The sequence below is a fragment of the Protopterus annectens genome, chromosome 4.part1, assembly GCF_019279795.1.
Source record: "Protopterus annectens isolate FY-2018-M chromosome 4.part1, PAN1.0, whole genome shotgun sequence".
NCBI classification, from domain to species: domain Eukaryota; kingdom Metazoa; phylum Chordata; order Ceratodontiformes; family Protopteridae; genus Protopterus; species Protopterus annectens.
Window position 1 is genome coordinate 107173797 of NC_056734.1, and position 17923 is coordinate 107191719.

The following is a 17923-nucleotide window of genomic DNA, read 5'->3' on the forward strand; positions in this document are numbered from 1 at the left end:
CAAGAAATGAGGAGTGAGAATCCTGGGGCATGGTGGGGGATCTGTAGCAAGCTACAGTTTGGATTGAGGTCTTGCCCAGAGTTAGTTGCACTTGGATAATCTCGGATGCATTATGCTGAGCAACTAGCCTGGAGGTATGGATATCCTTAATGAATATGGACATGCCTCCGCCTTTAGTGCTTTGGTCCAAGTTAGGTGGCCAAAAGGTGTGGTATGAATTATAGCTTGGTAATGCAGGGGTGCTCTCTGGAGCCTTGAACCAGGTCTCTGTCACTGCACAGATGTCGATGTTCTCCATTTTAAGGAGTGCCTTGAGTGAGTGTATTTTGAGGTTTAGACTTCTAGCATTAAGTAGCATTACCCTCAGATTTTGCTTGCATGTACCTGTTACAGTGGTGAATTTGTCATTTGAATCTTGCCTAAAAAAGGCAATATAGAGGTGGCAAGAGCCTTAGCCAGTATCTGGAATCCCAAGGGCGACAGGTGCAGGCCATCTCTGGCAAAGCATCGTGGTTTGTCGATCATGTCATCCCAGGCAGATAGATACTGGATCCCCTTAGAATGACACCAGAAGCTTAGCCAATTGTTGAAGTCAATCATTTTGTCCTTGTACTGTGGTATCATTATGGGTGATGACAGGATGCTACTCAGGGCTAGGGTCATACCTGCCTGGGCTACAAGATCGGACAGCTCCTCCATGTCTCTTTTCATGTAGTCCAGGGAGGTACGTCTCAGGTCATTCACGCCAACATTGACAATGACAGAGTCATATTTGTACTTGTTGTGGAGTGACCTGAGTGCATGCATTATGTGGCGGATCCTGTTACCTGACAGGTAGCTGACAGTAACTTTCTCCTTGTTTAGCCTGGTGAGTGGAACATCAATGTGCCTGACTATAGAATCACCTATGACTAGAGTGTTGGGTACGTTGTTATGCCTTATGGGCTGTGGTTGAGTGGCACACTGAGTTTGTGGGCTATGTGTTATTTGGGTTGCGTTGAGGGGGTGGAGGTTGCTTGTGTTTCTGCTTTGGAGGTCCCTGTTGCTTGGGTAGATTCTTTTTGAGATCCTCCATGAATGTAGGTGTGTGTTTTGTGTTTCTATGTGTGTGTTTTGGTGGTGTAGGTTTTGAGGGACTATGTGATGAGTGTGGTGTGGTGCATGTGTTTACCTTCTCCTCTTGACTGTCTAGTCCAGTCTTGGGTGAAGAGAACTTTGCTTCCAGTTTGGCTATATAAGTGCATCTCTCACAGGTTGTAGTGTTGGGTGGTAGGAGGAGAGGGTTGCCTGTGTACATGAGGCAATTGCTGCATTGTCCCAATATGCCCAGATTCATCAGGTAGACAGGAGAAAACACCGGGAGCTGACTCTTAAACATGCCTGCATAGGTGCTTATTTATTAAGTACTAAAAACTGTTTTCCTCTAGACAAGTGAGGAAAGTTGAGTGCTGTAGTAATTTGTAGCTTATTTAGTGTTTACAGTGAGTTCTGAACAAGTGCTGAGCTCAAAGAAACAGATTTGAGTGCTGAAATTAGAAAACTGGCTAGTTCTAAGAAAAAATAATTAAGCTGGAAAGCTTCCCTCCAACACAGAAAGGCTTGGGGGCTCAGAAGCTTACAAACAGTCCTGGTTACAGCAAATCTGTATCTGGACTAGACGACTTACAGGAAAGGCAGGAAACAAGTTTAGAAAAATGCTATTTTATTATTTTTTTTTTTTGTAAAGTGGAAAGGAGGAGCAAAAACTAACTGGGTTGGCCTTCTCAAATGTTCTCCCTGGATTAGGTAGAATGAGGTAATGACGCTAGACTGGGAGGAGTGTCCCAGATCAAATTTACAGTAGGGGCAGGCAACTGCAAAGCCAACAAGTATAAAAACAGGATAACAATAGGGAGGAAGGGTAGAAAACAAAAATCAGTACAAACAAACCCAACCAGATGCTTAACTATTGTAGAAATTTTTTAGTTAATACCTCCACACACAGTGAAACTAGCTAGCAAAGTATATGCAGACAATAAAAGTGCTATAAATAACTCAGAAATAAGCAAAAAAAAGGATGCTTAATGTTATATATCACAGATTAGTTGGCTCAGAGCCCTTCCTCCGACTTCCTCCGATTAGCTCAGTGTGAAATGGCAGAAACACTCTCAAGTTAACTTCTTAAGTAACAAAGCTGAAACCTGAAACAACTTTAAAAAAAGCTTGAAAGAACCAATGAGGTGCTTACTCCAAGCCATAGTCCAGGCAACCCCAGTCAGCCAATGACCACAAACAATTCACTCTCACTGAAATGCTATACTGACTTTGGCTAAGGTATGATGGCCTGGAACATGTGCTCAGACACACAGCCTCTACTAACAAACAACTAGGCCCAAAACACAAGCCTGGATATGGACAATGCTACACTGCCAACATTACTTAGGTAGAAAAAAAAACTGCAGAAATGTTTAAAAAGATAAAGGATCAAGGAAACTCTAGAGAATGCTTTTAACTGCAAACAAGTTATATGATACACTCCTTAGCAGGAAATCAGAACAAACAAACCCAACCAGATGCTTAATAATTGTAAAAAATTCTAGTTAATACCTTACGCACAGTGAAACTAGCTAGCAAAGTATATGCAGACAATAAAAGTGCTATAAATAATGTGCTATAAATAACTTCCTACGGTAGCATCTGAAGCAAAGTTGAATCTATCTATAGAGCTACCAATATTCTTTCCACAATACTCAAACAAAAGGTAATATACTTTACATATGCTAAAATGTTCATTGTTAACTCAGGTTTTACCTCCATAGAATGAAATGTTTTCCGAGTCTCTGATCAATTATTTGTAACCTTCCAAAAACAGAGGTTGGGGAAGGCTGTCACCAGTGTAACACTCAAATGATGGTTATCAGATTAAATTTCATTTGTCTATAATAAGAAGAATTTGATATTGCTATCTAAACCAAAACCTCATTCAACTAGAGCAGTAGCTACCTCAATGGCCTTTGCAAAGAGGATGCCCATTGAAGATATTCATAAGTTGAATGTACAACCCAGATCATGGTCCTCATTTGGTTCCACCATACTCAGGAATATCCTTCCTTGATACCACCCAGAAGGACAGCTTGGGAATCCATCCCATTCACTGAATCAGATAAAAATAGATAACATTGGATACGAAAGTTATGCATTACCATAACAATAGATCCATGTTGTTTGATTTTCATCTGGTTCAACCTACCCTCTTCCAAATTGAAACCTACAGCTTTGAGATGACTGAATGGCATACACGTTACACCCCATATTGGTTGTTGTCATTTACTCTTTGTGTGGGTACTATGGAATGTATATTGTTTCCTGTATTACAGAAAGTGGTGTACTTTCAGGGCAAACACAATCTGAAGGAAGGGAGTATAGTGCAGGGAATTATGAGTAAGGTAGGAGTCAGAGCTCTGGTACCATAAAAGCTTCCAAGTCTGTGCCAAGGTCAGATCCCATTGCATGTGACAATCCATACATTGCACCGGATGAAAATCAGACAACATGGATCTATCATTATGGTACGTACACAGTTTTTGTATAATAGCTCTGTGCCCACAGCCTCTTAAACAACATTTTATGTCCATATCTTTCTGATGTAATGCTCTCTAAAACCTGAAGCACTCAAGACAAGTGAATCATAGCATAGCAAAACTAAAGCACTTCAGGAGCTTAAACTGAATACTGTTAGCAGAGTTAACAGCCATTGACATAATTCACACTGAGAATGTTAATGCTAGTGAGTGAAGCCCAGAAAATAAAAGGAAATAAGTTAGTAAATCAACTCATTTAAAATAGAATGAAAACTATTTAAATGTACATAAATCATTACTCAAGAACATTACTACTACAATATTACATTATATTTAGTCAGGAAGTTACAGATATCATCTAGGACTTCAAATGTATACTGAGAAAATGTAGATAACTGAATGTATATTTGTTAGTAATAGCAGAACCATGTAAATAAAGTATTAAACAGCTTAATGACTGCTTGTTATGAAATTAATAAAGCTTACCATATAAGAATTCTGTAGATTAAAAGAATAGGCTGTCAATTCATTTCCCTTACCCATTAGTTTAGTGAGTTTTTTTATATTTGAAATAAACTCTTTAAAGGCAAAGAACAATATTATGACACATGAGATGCAGATAACATTATAAGCACATAGTCACTATTAAGTCCTTCAAGTTTCCTTTCTTTTCTTTAACCAAAGATTCTTGATGAGTGAATGTTTTTAGTTCCTTGGAAGAGTTAACACATCCGTTGTGTTTTTCAGAATGTCTTTATATTTTGGCATTTGAAAAGTCCACGTCTTCGTATACAGAAAAAGATAAATCAAGATTAGAGACAAATGCTTAGCTTCCTGAACTGTGTCAAAAATTCTTTCTCCTGTGCAGTGAAAGATTTTGAGTTGTGTAGGGAATAATAAATGAATTTTGATTTTATTTTGTTTGAACTGTTTTATTATTGGCCAGAATTCCTCTCCTTTTTTTCCCTTGTGTTTTTGCAAAATAGTCTTTGTCAAATATTAATGTCCTTGCATTCCCTGCTGCGGTATTCATAACATTTGAGATTCCCTGCCATGGAAGTACGTCATCCGGCCAGTATATCAAAGATTTCCTTTTGCATTTAAAGGTACGCAAATGCTCCTTGCATACTGTAGGGCATAAAGGTGACGTTCAGTCTTACCATAAACAGAACTTCTTTGCCGCCAGTACGAATGCATTTTTTTCTCAAAGGCATCCTTAATATTAGAACTCCCAGGAAGCCTGTTCCACCTCCCTGGGATCTTACTTTTGTTTTGGACCTCCTTTTGAATCTACTGTTTCGGCTTCCTTGAAACATTGTTCTTGGAAGGTTGTTCTACTGTTAGCTCTTACATCTACCAGATGGATGTCTGAGTTGCAGGCCCTTATGGCTTGTCCTCTTTTTTTGATTTTTCACGAGGACAGGGTGTTGTTATGCAATAATCCCTCCTTTATGCCTAAGGTGGTTAATGAGCTTTCTCTTAATCAGTCTATTAATATGCCTACTTTTTTCCCTTCTCTGCAGTCTGACAGTAAGAGGGTGCTGCATAATTTGGATGTGCATAGGTAACTCAAAATTTATTTGGATCAGACTAAGGCTATTCATAAATCTGATCAGTTGTTTGTTTATTTTTATCCTAGATCTTTGGGTAGCCAAGCAAACTATTTCTTCTTGGATTTCTAAGGCTATTTACACCTTTCATGGCATGAGCCTTCCTTCTTCAGTCAAGGCACATTCTACTAGAGCAGTGGCTTTTTCTGGTGCTTTTTTTCAAGGGTTTAGATACTAATTCTATTCTTGAAGCAGCTACCTGGTCTTTTGTGCATACCTTTACTAAACACTACAAGATGGACGGCATCTCTAGAGCTTGGGGCTTTTTTGCTAGTCTCATTCTCCATGGCTTCTTAGGGGACTCTTCTTCTTCTCCTTCCTCCTCTCAAGTTTCTTTTGAGCTTTGGCACTTTCCTGAATGCTACCGCAGCAGTGAATGTAAGGACATAGTACAGTTGTGTAAAATCTTACCATAAAGGTAGATGTCCTTGCCTTCTCTGCTGCAGTATTCGCTCACTCCCTCCTTCCCCCTAGTCTTTTCCTTCCTGGATGTACAGGTTACCTCTTGGGTTCCTTGGACTGGTGTTCCTACTGGGAAAATCAGTTCTGTTTATGGTAAGCCTGAACGCCACCTTTATGCCCTACAAGGAGTATTTGAGTAATGTTCAGGCATTCCTTTAAATGTAACAGGAAGTCTTTGGTATACTGGCTGGATGATGGGCTTCCATGACAGCGAATCCTGAATGTTACAAATACTGCAGCAGTGAAGGCAAGGACATCTACTGTTATGATAAGATTTTACACAACTATACTTTCTCACCACTATGGATCTTGAGTGGCATTGGGATTGGTATGGATAGGATTTCCAATAGATAAACAAGCTCTCTCTATATCAAATGAAAAGCTTTTTTACAAATCTAAAAGTTGTGGAACCCAGGTTGTGAGAAAAGAAATTAAGTTTTCTCCTTTAGATTTGTCAGGAACCCCCAAAGTTTTCATATTGCACCTCCTTTCTCCATTTTCAGGATTATCACTCTTGTTTAGTAACCAGCTGTTTTGTTTAATAAAAAGACTGTTTGAATTGTTTCATCTTTAATCCTCCCATCCAGTTAATTTAAAGCTGTTTTGATTTCTTTTATAGGGAGTTTTGATTTTCAGTTGTATTCCATAACATTTTAGTTTGCTTGAGACTATGTTCTTGAAGTTTATTAAGTTTTGTTTGAAAATTATCAGTTTTGATGGATAACTCTTGTAAAGTAGATAGGATTTGTTGGAATTATTTTTTTTCTAATCATTTCTCCCAAGAAAGTTCTGGATGAATTAATTTTTCTTATTTTAACAAATCTTTTACAACCAAGACTTTAGTATAGTATTCCAGTAACAGATTGGTCATAATTTGTGTTGTAGGTATGATCTTTTCTCTAAATTTTAGATTAATACCTGCAGACATCACTTAAAAAGCTGTTTTACTGCCATCATCTTGGATCCTCTTCAGCACTTAGTTTTGATAATGAATTAATCCAATACCAGCGTTTGTAGTGCTGGTATGCACTAAAGAGCAGTCGTAATCAGCTGATCGCACCCCATAGCATTTTACACCTGGACCTGCTGCCTCCTTTACCCCCACCTTAGCAATGCTACTGCCTTTGAATTTCAGTATTTAAAATGCCTTTACACTGTGCTTTGCCCTCCTTGCATCAGCTTACATAAGCGCTGTGCTTGTACTAACTCAGCGATCACAGTATCTCAGAGTAGGAGGAATACACAAAGGTATAACAACCTTAGTATTTCACTTCTGCTATTCCAAGGATCACAGTTACTGTCTTCAGAGTTTCAACAGCTATTCCTAAGAATGCAGCACCAGTTATTTTTTCTGACAAAGGTCAGGTGGGGGCAGTCACTACTTCTGTGGCATCATTGTGCTTGTCAGGTTGAGCTAAATTATGTTTATGGTTATTATTTAAGTGATTAAGCCCAAGAACTTTACAAATAAACAATGCAGTGAGATGAGCACATTGAGCAGTAACGGACAGATTAATTAATCTTAAATAAGTAAAATGAATAATGAAAAGTCAACTGAACACTTTTCCGAAAAGATACTTTCAGTTAAAAATGCACCCACCACCTAAGATAAGGATTTTTTCCACCTGTACAGTTAGTATTTCAGAAAATTGAAATAGGCCTCAGAGTCACTTAGCTGAATTTGATAAGGTAATAAATTCCGCAAGTTGGGTAGATCTTGATAATGGAGAACCTGAATACTGATATTGGGATAGACATATCAGAATATGAGGATTGCCTGGTTCCACATGGTTAGGGCTGCAGGAACAATGAAGGAGAGGTCATTCAAAAATTGTGGTGGTGCACACACAGTTTGCAAAGAAGTCATGAGATCACCTACAAATGTGGGCAATGTGCATCTCATGTAGACTTCCTCCAGGTAAGGAAAGGCTTCTTCTTCTTTTGGCTGTTCCTGTTAGGGGTCACCACAGCGGATCATCTGTTTCCATTTCTTCCTGTTCTCTGCTCTTTCACACCAACCACAGCATGTCCTCTCTCACCACATCCATAAACCTTATCTTAGGCCTTCATCTTTTCCTCTTACCTGGCAGCTCCATCCTTAGCATCCTTTTCCCAATATACCCAGCATCCCTCCTCAGCACATGTCCAAACCAATGCAATCTCACCTCTCTGGCTTTGTCTCCAAACCGTCCAACCTGAACTGACCCTCTAATATACTGATTCCTAATCCTGTCCATCTTCATCACACCTGGTACAAATCTTAACATCTTTAACTCTGCCACGTCTAGCTCTGACTCCTGCCTTTTTGTCAGTGCCACCATATCCAACCCATATAACATAGCTGGTCTCACTACCCTCTTGTAGACCTTCCCTTTTTACTCTTACTGGTACCCGTCCGCCACAAATCACTCCTGACACTCTTCTCCACCCACTCCACCCTGCCTGTACTCTCTTCTTCACCTTTCTGCCACATTCACCATTACTCTGAACTGTTGATCCCAAGCGTTTAAACTCATCCACCTTTGCCAACTGTACTCCCTGCATCCTCACCATTCCTCTATCCTCCCTCTCATTCACACACATATATTCTGTATTAGTCCTGCTGACCTTCATTCCTCTCCTCTCTAGAGCATATCTCCACCTCTCCAGGGTCTCCTCAACCTGTTCCCTACACTCACTATGGAGCACAATGTCATCCGCAAACATCATAGTCCACAGGGACTCCTGTCTGATCTCATCTGTCAACCTGTCCATCACCACTGCAAATAAGAAAGGGCTCAGACCTGATTCTTGATGTAATCCCACCTCCAACTTAAACACATCCATCACTTCTACCGCAGACCTGATCGCTGTCACAGTACCCTTGTACATATCCTGTACCACTCTTACATTCTTCTCTGCCACTTCCGAATTCTTCATACAATACCACAGCTCCTCTCTAGGCACCCTGTCATATACTTTCTCTAAGTCCAGAAAGACACAATACAACTCCTTCTGACCTTCTCTTTACTTCTCCATCAACACTCTCAGAGCAAGCATTGCATCTGTAGTGCTCTTTCTCGGCATGAAACCATACTGCTGCTTACTAATCATCACCTTCCTTCTTAACCTAGCTTCCACTGCTCTTTCAAATAACTTCATAAGGAAAGGCTGCTGGGGTCAAATAAGTGGTTGAAAGCCATCCCTTGTGAAACAGTCATCCCACAGCATAAACCACTGGGGCTACAATTAACCATGAGCAGTGGTCAGAAAAGGATCTGAGATATGGTAGAGACAGATATGGAAATAAGGTACATAAGGGAAGCTGCTGGGAGCAGAATGCAGAAGTCCACAATGTTATGCGAAGAAAGAAGGAGTTCAAGAAAAATTGGATAATAGAAAAGCTGGATCAGACAAACAGAGAATGCTGGCTAGATAAGATGCTAAAGGAGCAGTCACAAATGGCAAAGAACAGGCATCAGGGAACTCCACCAGCTTCTGGAAGGTGATTCAGCTGATGCCACAAAGAGGCTCTGTCAGGCTACAAGCCAAAAACTGAGAGAGAGGATAGTCATCTGACACCATTCATAAGGGATGCAGGTAACAGTATGCTCACCATTCCAGAGGACATCAAGGGCATGTGGAAGGAGAGGAGTACTTCAAAGACCTTCTGAATGAAGAAAGCTCTGCAGAAGCTATACTGCTGCATGCACAACCAACACTGAAAGAAGCAAGAAAACCACCCGAGATGAGGTACAAAGTACACTAAGGAAGACAAAGCCAGGGTAAGTAACAGCCTCAAGAGGAAGTCTGTGCAAATATGATCAAGATGGGGGCTTTAGAAAAATGGCTCCTTAAGTTAGTCTTGCAGACATCTTCCAGATAGTGAGAGAACAATCATTCTCAAGCCACTATAAAAGAAAAAAGGGGATATTCATCAAAGTGTTGGAGATGGTGATTGAAAAATGAATATGCAGAATAGCTGTAGTAGTATGTATGTACGTCTGTGCCTGTGTGGGCATGTGTGTGTGTGTGTGTGTGTGTGTGTGTGTGTGTGTGTGTGTGTGTGTGTGTGTGTGTGTGTGTGTGTGTGAATATTCTTGCATATGTCTGTATGTGTCTGTGTGCTTGAATGTGTCTTTGTGCATGTGTGTGTTTGGACTAGTGCCACAAAGCAACATTTAACTTTGTATAACTCATTTGACTAGAGCTGTGGCATTTTTTTTTATGAAATAAGATGTAATTTAACAAGCTAGCACTGTTCTGTGATAATAAATGCTGCTTTGAAATACCTGAATTGCTATTCTTTAACTGCAGCTATTAAATGTGGGGTGTGGGGGGTCTAAATGGAGATGCAATATTTTGTATTGTAGTTTATGTCAACTGACAAGGAACATACAGTATCTTTTAGTCTGATCCAGAACTGTGACATTTTGCTTTGCAGTTTCTAACCTACTAAAGTGTAATGCACTGCCTGTATGTAACATACAGATATATAAATACATACATACATACATACATATACATACATACATACATACACACATGCACATGCACAGTCTCACATAGAGTGACACGCAGAACCATACACACACAAGCGCGCGCACACACACACACACACACACACACACACACACACACACACACACACACACACACACACACACACACACACACATGCACTTGCTGAGCTATCACATTTACATGTGTACACCATTACCTAGCAATTTCTAAAAGTACAATATGTGAAGTATTCCACATGATATAACAAACAGACTTTTTTCTAAACATATATATGATTAAATAATAAAAACATTCTGGTGCAAAGTGCAATACACAAGCAATAATGCCCGACAGAGTGTATGTTAAGTTAAAGGGTGTTGTAAGCCCCATGCTGCAGGTGGAGGGCCTCTACACCCCTGGAAGGGCATTAATTACACATTAACACACACCCTGGAGGGCATTATTGCGCTTAGATAATGGGCTTTCTTTAAAATTGTAGTGTTTTATTTATTTATATTTTTTATTACTATATTATTTATATATATATATATATATATATATATATATATATATATATATATATATATTGGATATAAAATAGTTCCTCTACCTAATGTTTCAAAGTTGCTGTAGTATATGTAAATGGTGTTAGAGGAAGCATTTTACATCCAAAATATATCATTTTTAAAAAAATGTCTAGATATTTGCTTTATTTTTGGTCCCTTACTGCTAAAATGGTTTCTTGCCAGTCATTGGGTATTGAAGTCACTAAATAATGACATACATTTGACTTTCAGACCTTATTATTTATTTATTTATTTTATTTATTTATTTCAGTTTGATGACCGGGGAAGTCCACTGGGCTCAGGTAGCCCATTTTCAGTGGAGGCCTGGGGCGGAAAAGCTCCACATTACATAGTGTATTTGCAGTTACAATCATATTTAAGAAAACACAATTAAAATATCATTTTGTGCCATAGAACAAAATTAATTCTTTGGTTGCATAGTATCAAAATATTTAGGATGGCATTATATAGTGTAGGTACAGATAAAACATAGTAAGGAAATCATGGTTACAATTTTATGTTTAGCTGAGGAACAGGAATAAGTTCCCTGATTATAAGGCATCTGACATTTAGGATGGCAGAGGAAACTGAGTTGTGAGGGGGAAAAGATTAAGAAGAGAAATAGAGCAAAAGGTAGCAGAGGCTATTTGAGGGTTGTATAGTTGTGATATTTACATTATTTACATTTAAGTTAAGATAGGTTTATGTTCAGAGTTAAAGAAGAGTTTAAGGGGAGGAAAGAGTATTATGCTATGTGGGGAGAGAACAGTTGCATCTCCTGTTAGATGAAAGGTAGGAGTGTAGCAGAGTTTTAAAGGTTTCAAAGCGTTCACAAGTCCTTAGAGAGGATGGCAGCGAATTCCATTTTTTAGCTAATGAAAAGGATAGCAGAAGCTGACCAGCAGGACGATTGGGTTTGCGGACAGCGATTAGGTTTTGGTGGGTTGATCTCAAGAGTTCTCAGAGGGGTGTAAGGTTGGAGGATATTGGTTAGAGCTGGGCACTTAGTATGTTGAAAAAGTAGTCTGTGGGCTGTAGTAATTTAGAGATAGTCTAGATGGTTGGGGAGTTCAAGCCAGTTTAACAAATGAAGGGCAGTGCAATGATGGGTGGGGGGGGGGTTGGCTTTGGTGGCAAATTTAGAAATCTTATTATAACAGACTTCCAGTTTAGAGGAGAGAGAGGCAGATAAGTTTGTTAGAAGAGGAGCGCCATACAAGAGTGAGGGGAGTAGATAGGTAGTGGCAAGAGTTTGCCTGGTGGGAGGGGAAAGTGGATGTTTCTGTATAGCATACCAAGTTTTGCACAAGTTTTCTTAATATTTTGCTGGATGTGGGTGTCGAATTTTAGGAGTTCATCAATAGTTACCCCAAGTAGTTTAGCGAATGGAACAACCTCTATGGCAGACTTGTTTTGACTATAAATTTGGAATTAATTTTTATGTAGAGGGGAGGCTTTTGAAGGAGAGAATAATAGTATTTTGGATTTGTTGGCATTTATGGAGAGGTGGTTTAGGAGCATCCATTTTCCGGTAGAGTTGGGTCACTGTTTGTAGCTCAGAGAGGTTGGAGGCACAGCAGACTAAAGTTGAATCATCTGCATATTGTACAATTTTGGTATTGGGTATGGCTTTGTGGAAGTCATTGATAAAGATGTTGAACAACATAGGACCAAGTATGGATCCCTGAGGTACCCCAGGGGGGTAGGAAGGAAGGTTGAGGTGCCTTTCCCCCATTTCATGGATTGAGACCTGTCAGAAAGGTAGCTTGAGAACCAGGATACAGAATTCTGGGAGAGAGGGAGGTTAGAAAGGTGGTTTAAGAGGTGGGTGTGGGAGATAGTATTGAATGCTTTGGACAGATTGAGTAGTACTGTAGAAACAATTTTACCAGAGTCACGGGAAAGATTTACTGTGTCTAAGAAACAGAGCAGAGTGGTGATAGTACTATGGCCAGGTCGGAAACCATGTTAGGTTGGAGTAATTAGTTGGTGATTGGCTAGGAATGGCATAAGCTGTAAATAGATGCATTTTTCTAGGAGCTTTGAGATTGGGGAGAGGATAGCTATGGGGTGGAAATTAGAGATGCCATTGTTTTTGCCTCCTTTATGGAGAGGTAGGATAAAGGCAGCATGCCATAATTTAGGCACATAAGATTCCTGCATGGATCTATTGATTAAGATGCAGATGGGGAGAGCAATACTGTCTGCGGCTATTTTTAGGAAGGAAGATGGGATATTATCAGGGGCATTGGAGCATGGTTTTAATTTAGAGAGTAATTTTTTATGTGGGTGGTAGAGATGGGTTTGAGTTCAAATACTAGGGGGATTAGGGGCAGAGGGTTGTGTAGGGGTGAAGAAGATTGGATAGGTTGAGGTGATGGGTTGTTGTTAGGGAAGGTCTTGGTTAGCTCTGCTATGAAATTGATAATGAAGGAGATGAACAGGGAGGCTATTTCAGAATCAGATTTGCCAGGGCAGGGGTTATTTTTGGTGCCTGGTTTGAGAAGAGAATAAATGGCATTCCAGAAATGTTTGGAGTTATTTGATTGGTTAGACTGGAGTTTAATATAGTAGGACTTTTTATCTCTGATGATTTGTTTTATAACAAGGCTGCAAAGTTGTTTATATATAACAAGAATTTCTGGTTGCTTATTTTGATGGTATGTTTTCCAGGATTTATCTCTTTGTAGCATAATTTTTTGGTGTCTTTGGTTAGCCAGGGGGCGGTTTTGGTTTTTACCCTTCTTGTTCTTGGTGAAGCTAGGGAGTTGAGGATGTTTTAGAAGGTTGAGTTGAAGAGTTCAATGGCATTGTCAAGTGATAGAGTTTTTAGGGAGGTCCAGTTTGTTTGTTTTAGGGTGTCAGAGAAGGTTGTGGGGTTAAAGTTTGTGAGGTTACGAGTGTGGGTGTATTGATGTTGGTGATGAGAGGAGTGAGTAGCTCTATGGATGAAAGATGGCAAGTCCTTTCCTTCAGAAAATTCATATTAACACAAATCTTGGGATTTAACTTTTTAATCTTTTAAGTGTAACACTCTTCTTCAACAAATGTAAAATAAAAATAAATAAATAAAATAAATTTAAAATCTGCTCCTATTTTGGAGCCTTTGTTCTCCCCTTATTTCAGGCTTTCTCCACATTTCTTGAGCTAAAAGGTCAAGAGGTGTACAAACATCTTATCTGTCTCTCCCTCTGTCACACAGACACCTCCCCCCACACACCTCTTCTTCTTCTTCTTTTTCTTTCAGCTGTTCCCATTAGGGGTCACCACAGTAGATCATTTGTTTCCATTTCTTCCTGTCCTCTGCATCTTGCTCTGTCACACCAACCACAGCATGTCCTCTCTCACCACATCCATAAACCTTATCTTAGGCCTTCCTCTTTTCCTCGTACCTGGCAGCTCCATCTTTAGCATCCTTTTCCCAATATACCCAGCATCCCTCCTCAGCACATGTCCAAACCAATGCAATCTCACCTCTCTGGCTTTGTCTCCAAACTGTCCAACCTGAGCTGACCCTCTAATATACTGATGCCTAATCCTGCCCATCTTCATCACACCTGGTACAAATCTTAACATCTTTAACTCTGCCACGGCCAGCTCTGACTCCTGCCTTTTTATCAATGCCACCATCTCCAATGCATATAACATAGCTGGTCTCACAACCCTCATGTAGATCTTCCCTTTCACTCTTACTGGTGCCCATCTGTCACAAATCACTCCTGACACTCTTCTCCCCCCACTCCACCCTGCCTTGACTCTCTTATTCACCTCTCTTCCACACTCACCATTACTCTGAACAGTTGATCCCAAGTATTTAAACTTGTCCACCTCTGCCAACTCCACTCCCTGCATCCTCACCATTCCTCTATCCTCCCTCTCATTCACACACACATATTCTGTCTTAGTCCTGCTGACCTTCATTTTTCTCTTCTCTAGAGCATATCTCCACCTCTCCAGGGTCTCCTCAACCTGGTCCCTACTCTCACTACAGATCATAATGTCATCTGCAAACATCATAGTCCACGAGGCCTCCTGTCTGATCTTGTCTGTCAACCTGTCCATGACCATTGCAAATAAGAAAGGGCTCAGAGCTGATCCTTGATGTAAACCCACTTCCAACTTAAATGCATCTGTCACTCCCACTGCGCAACTCACCACTGTCACACTACCCTCATACATATCCTGTACCACTCTTACATATTTCTCTGCCACTCCTGACTTCCTCATATAATACCACAACTCCTCTCTAGGCACCCTGTCATATGCTTTCTCTAAGTCCACAAAGACACAATGCAGCTCCTTTTGACCTTCTCTATACTTCTCCATCAACACTCTCAGAGCAAATATCACATCTGTAGTGCTCTTTCCTGGCATGAAACCATACTGCTTATCACTAATCATTACCTCCCTTCTTAACCTAGCTTCCACTACTCTTTCCCATAACTTCATGCTGTGATGATAAATTCTATCCCCTGTAGTTACTACAACTCTACACATCACCCTTATTCTTAAAAATCGGTACCAAACACATTTTCTCCACTCCTCAGGCATCCTCTCACTTTCCAAGATTTCATTAAACAATCTGGTTAAAAACTCCACTGCCATTTCACCTAAAGACCTCCATGCTTCCACTGGTATGTCATCAGGACTAACAGCCTTTCCATTCTTCATCCTCTTCATAGCTGTCCTTACTTCCTTCTTGTCAATCTGTTGCACTTCCTGATTCACTATCTGGATATCATCCAACCTTCTCTCCCTCTCATTCTCTTCATTAATCAGCCCCTCAAAGTACTCTTTCCATCTGCTCAACACGCACTCCTTGCTTGTGAGTACATTTCCCTCATTATCCTTTATCACCCTTACCTGCTGCACATCTTTCCTAGCTTGGTTCCTCTGTCCAGCCAATTGGTACAGGTCTTTTTCTATCTCCTTAGTGTCCAGCCTTTCATACAACTCTCCATATGCCTTATCCTTAGCCTTTGCCACCTCTCTCTTTTCTCCATATGCCTTATCCTTAGCCTTTGCCACCTCTTTCTTTGCCATGCGCCTCATCTCCTTATACTCCTGTCTACTTTTGTCATCTCTCTAACAATCCCAGTTCTTCTTCACCAACCTCTTTCTCTGTATACTGTCCTGTACTTCCTCATTCCACCACCAGGTCTCCTTGTCCTCCTTTCTCTGTCCAGATGTCACAACAAGCACCTTTCTAGCTATCTCCCTTATCAGCTCTGCTGTAGTTACCCAGCTGTTCGGTAACTCTTCACTGCCACCCAGTGCCTGCCTTAACTCTTTCCTGAACTCAACCTCACAATCACCCTTTTTCAACTTCCACCATTTGATCCTTGGCATTGCCCTCACACTCCTCCTCCTCTTCTTGATCACCAACATCATCCTACAGACCACCATTCTATGCTGCCTAACCACACTTTCCCCTGTCACCACTTTACAGTCTTCATTCTCCTTCAGACTGGCCCTCCTGCATAGGATATGTGCATCTTCCTCCACTGTTGTACTTCACTCTATGCTCCTCCCTCTTCTTAAAATATGTATTCACCAAAGCCATGTCCATCGTGTTTTGCAAAATCCACTACCATCTGACCTTCAGCATTCCTTTCCTTAACACCATACCTACCAATCACTTCCTCATCCTATCTGTTCCCTTCACCAACATGCCCATTGAAATCCATTCCAATCACCAGTCACTCACCCTTGGGTACACTCACCACCACTTCATCCAACTCATACCAACATTTTTCTTTCTCACCCATCGCACACCCAACTTGCAGAGTATATGCACTAACAACATTCATCATTACACCATCATGCTAACACAAGTCTTATTGCAGCATCTTCGTGATTTTTTACAAGGAATACGTTCCTGTTTTTAGCCTTTGTTTTCCCCTTTATTTTACATTTTATCCTGCTTAGCGAGTGTAAAATAACGGTTCGATCATTCTCGCTTTCACTCACATGCACGCATTTACTTACAGACACAGACATAAACACAAATACGCTTTTGTTTTTCAGTTTTCTTTTTTTTAATATATTTTACACTCACTAAACAGCAGAAGTGCTGCTTAGTGACGGTAAAATAATGGCAGCCGTTGTTTTTTTTAAAGTCCAAGCTCCATGGCAGCTTGATATGCTGACGTGAAGCAGTGGACTGGTTTTTCAGCAGACATTACTTGTACATGAATATCTTGCTGGAGAACATTCATTCTCCAATCAGGGTACTGATGTACAGTTTGTCCATTCTCTAAATTGACAGAAACATTCATTCAAAGGTTTGGGTTTGTAAAGTACACACATACAAAGATTTAAAAAAAATGCAACAAATAAAAAATAGTCTTGTTTTTCCATGTGCAATAATGTCATCCATAAAACGCATTATAGGGAAATACTAGACCTTCCAGATTTGGGGAATCCCTCTGCTTATGGCATTGACCTCACAACGCCCCCGGGCAGTTTTTTATTTCTCTATAATATCCAGCCTCTTGAGCATTGTTATATAAATAGGTGGTATGTCTTCAGATAGGCAGTACTCATAATGTTAATTCTACATAGTTTGTCAGATGTTTTTTCATCTTCAAGAGTTCTCTGCTATAACAGTAAATAGCTCAGACACATCCATGTGACTCTCCCTTGTGTATATTGTAATACCTGCAGAGTGATTAGCAAGAGTACAGAAAACAACAATGTAGTGTCTAAAAACAAGATTACAGACAGCTCTGCTGTTCTGCATGGTTCTGCCTTACTTACAGCATGCAGAAGCAAAGGAGTGAGAAGGATGGAACTGCAACTGATGAAAAACGGAGAAAATGAAAAATGCAAGTTTACACTACCACTAGGCCACCGGGTGAAATGGAAAATAAAAGGATGATGATTTAATGACTTCCACTTATTTAAGGTAAAGCAAATGAAAGAAAAAAGTGAAATGAATCAAAACACCAAGACAGATCCAGAAGCTTCTCCGATGACAACTCTGCCATCAATTTCATTTACATTGACAAAGACTGAACATTCAAGTAAAATAAAGTTAAAGCCATCATTACACTTCATAAGCAGCAACCTTGGTTCTTTAGGGAAATCTGGCAGAAAGTTGGAAACAATAGTTACAGAAGGTTCAAATCTCTTTCTGTGTTGCGTCCAGACCTCTCAATTGTCCCTGATGTTCAGGGAAGTCCCTGATTTAGACTCCGATTGTAGGTCTGTCCCTCTTAATCCCTCTTAAAACTGGTGACTG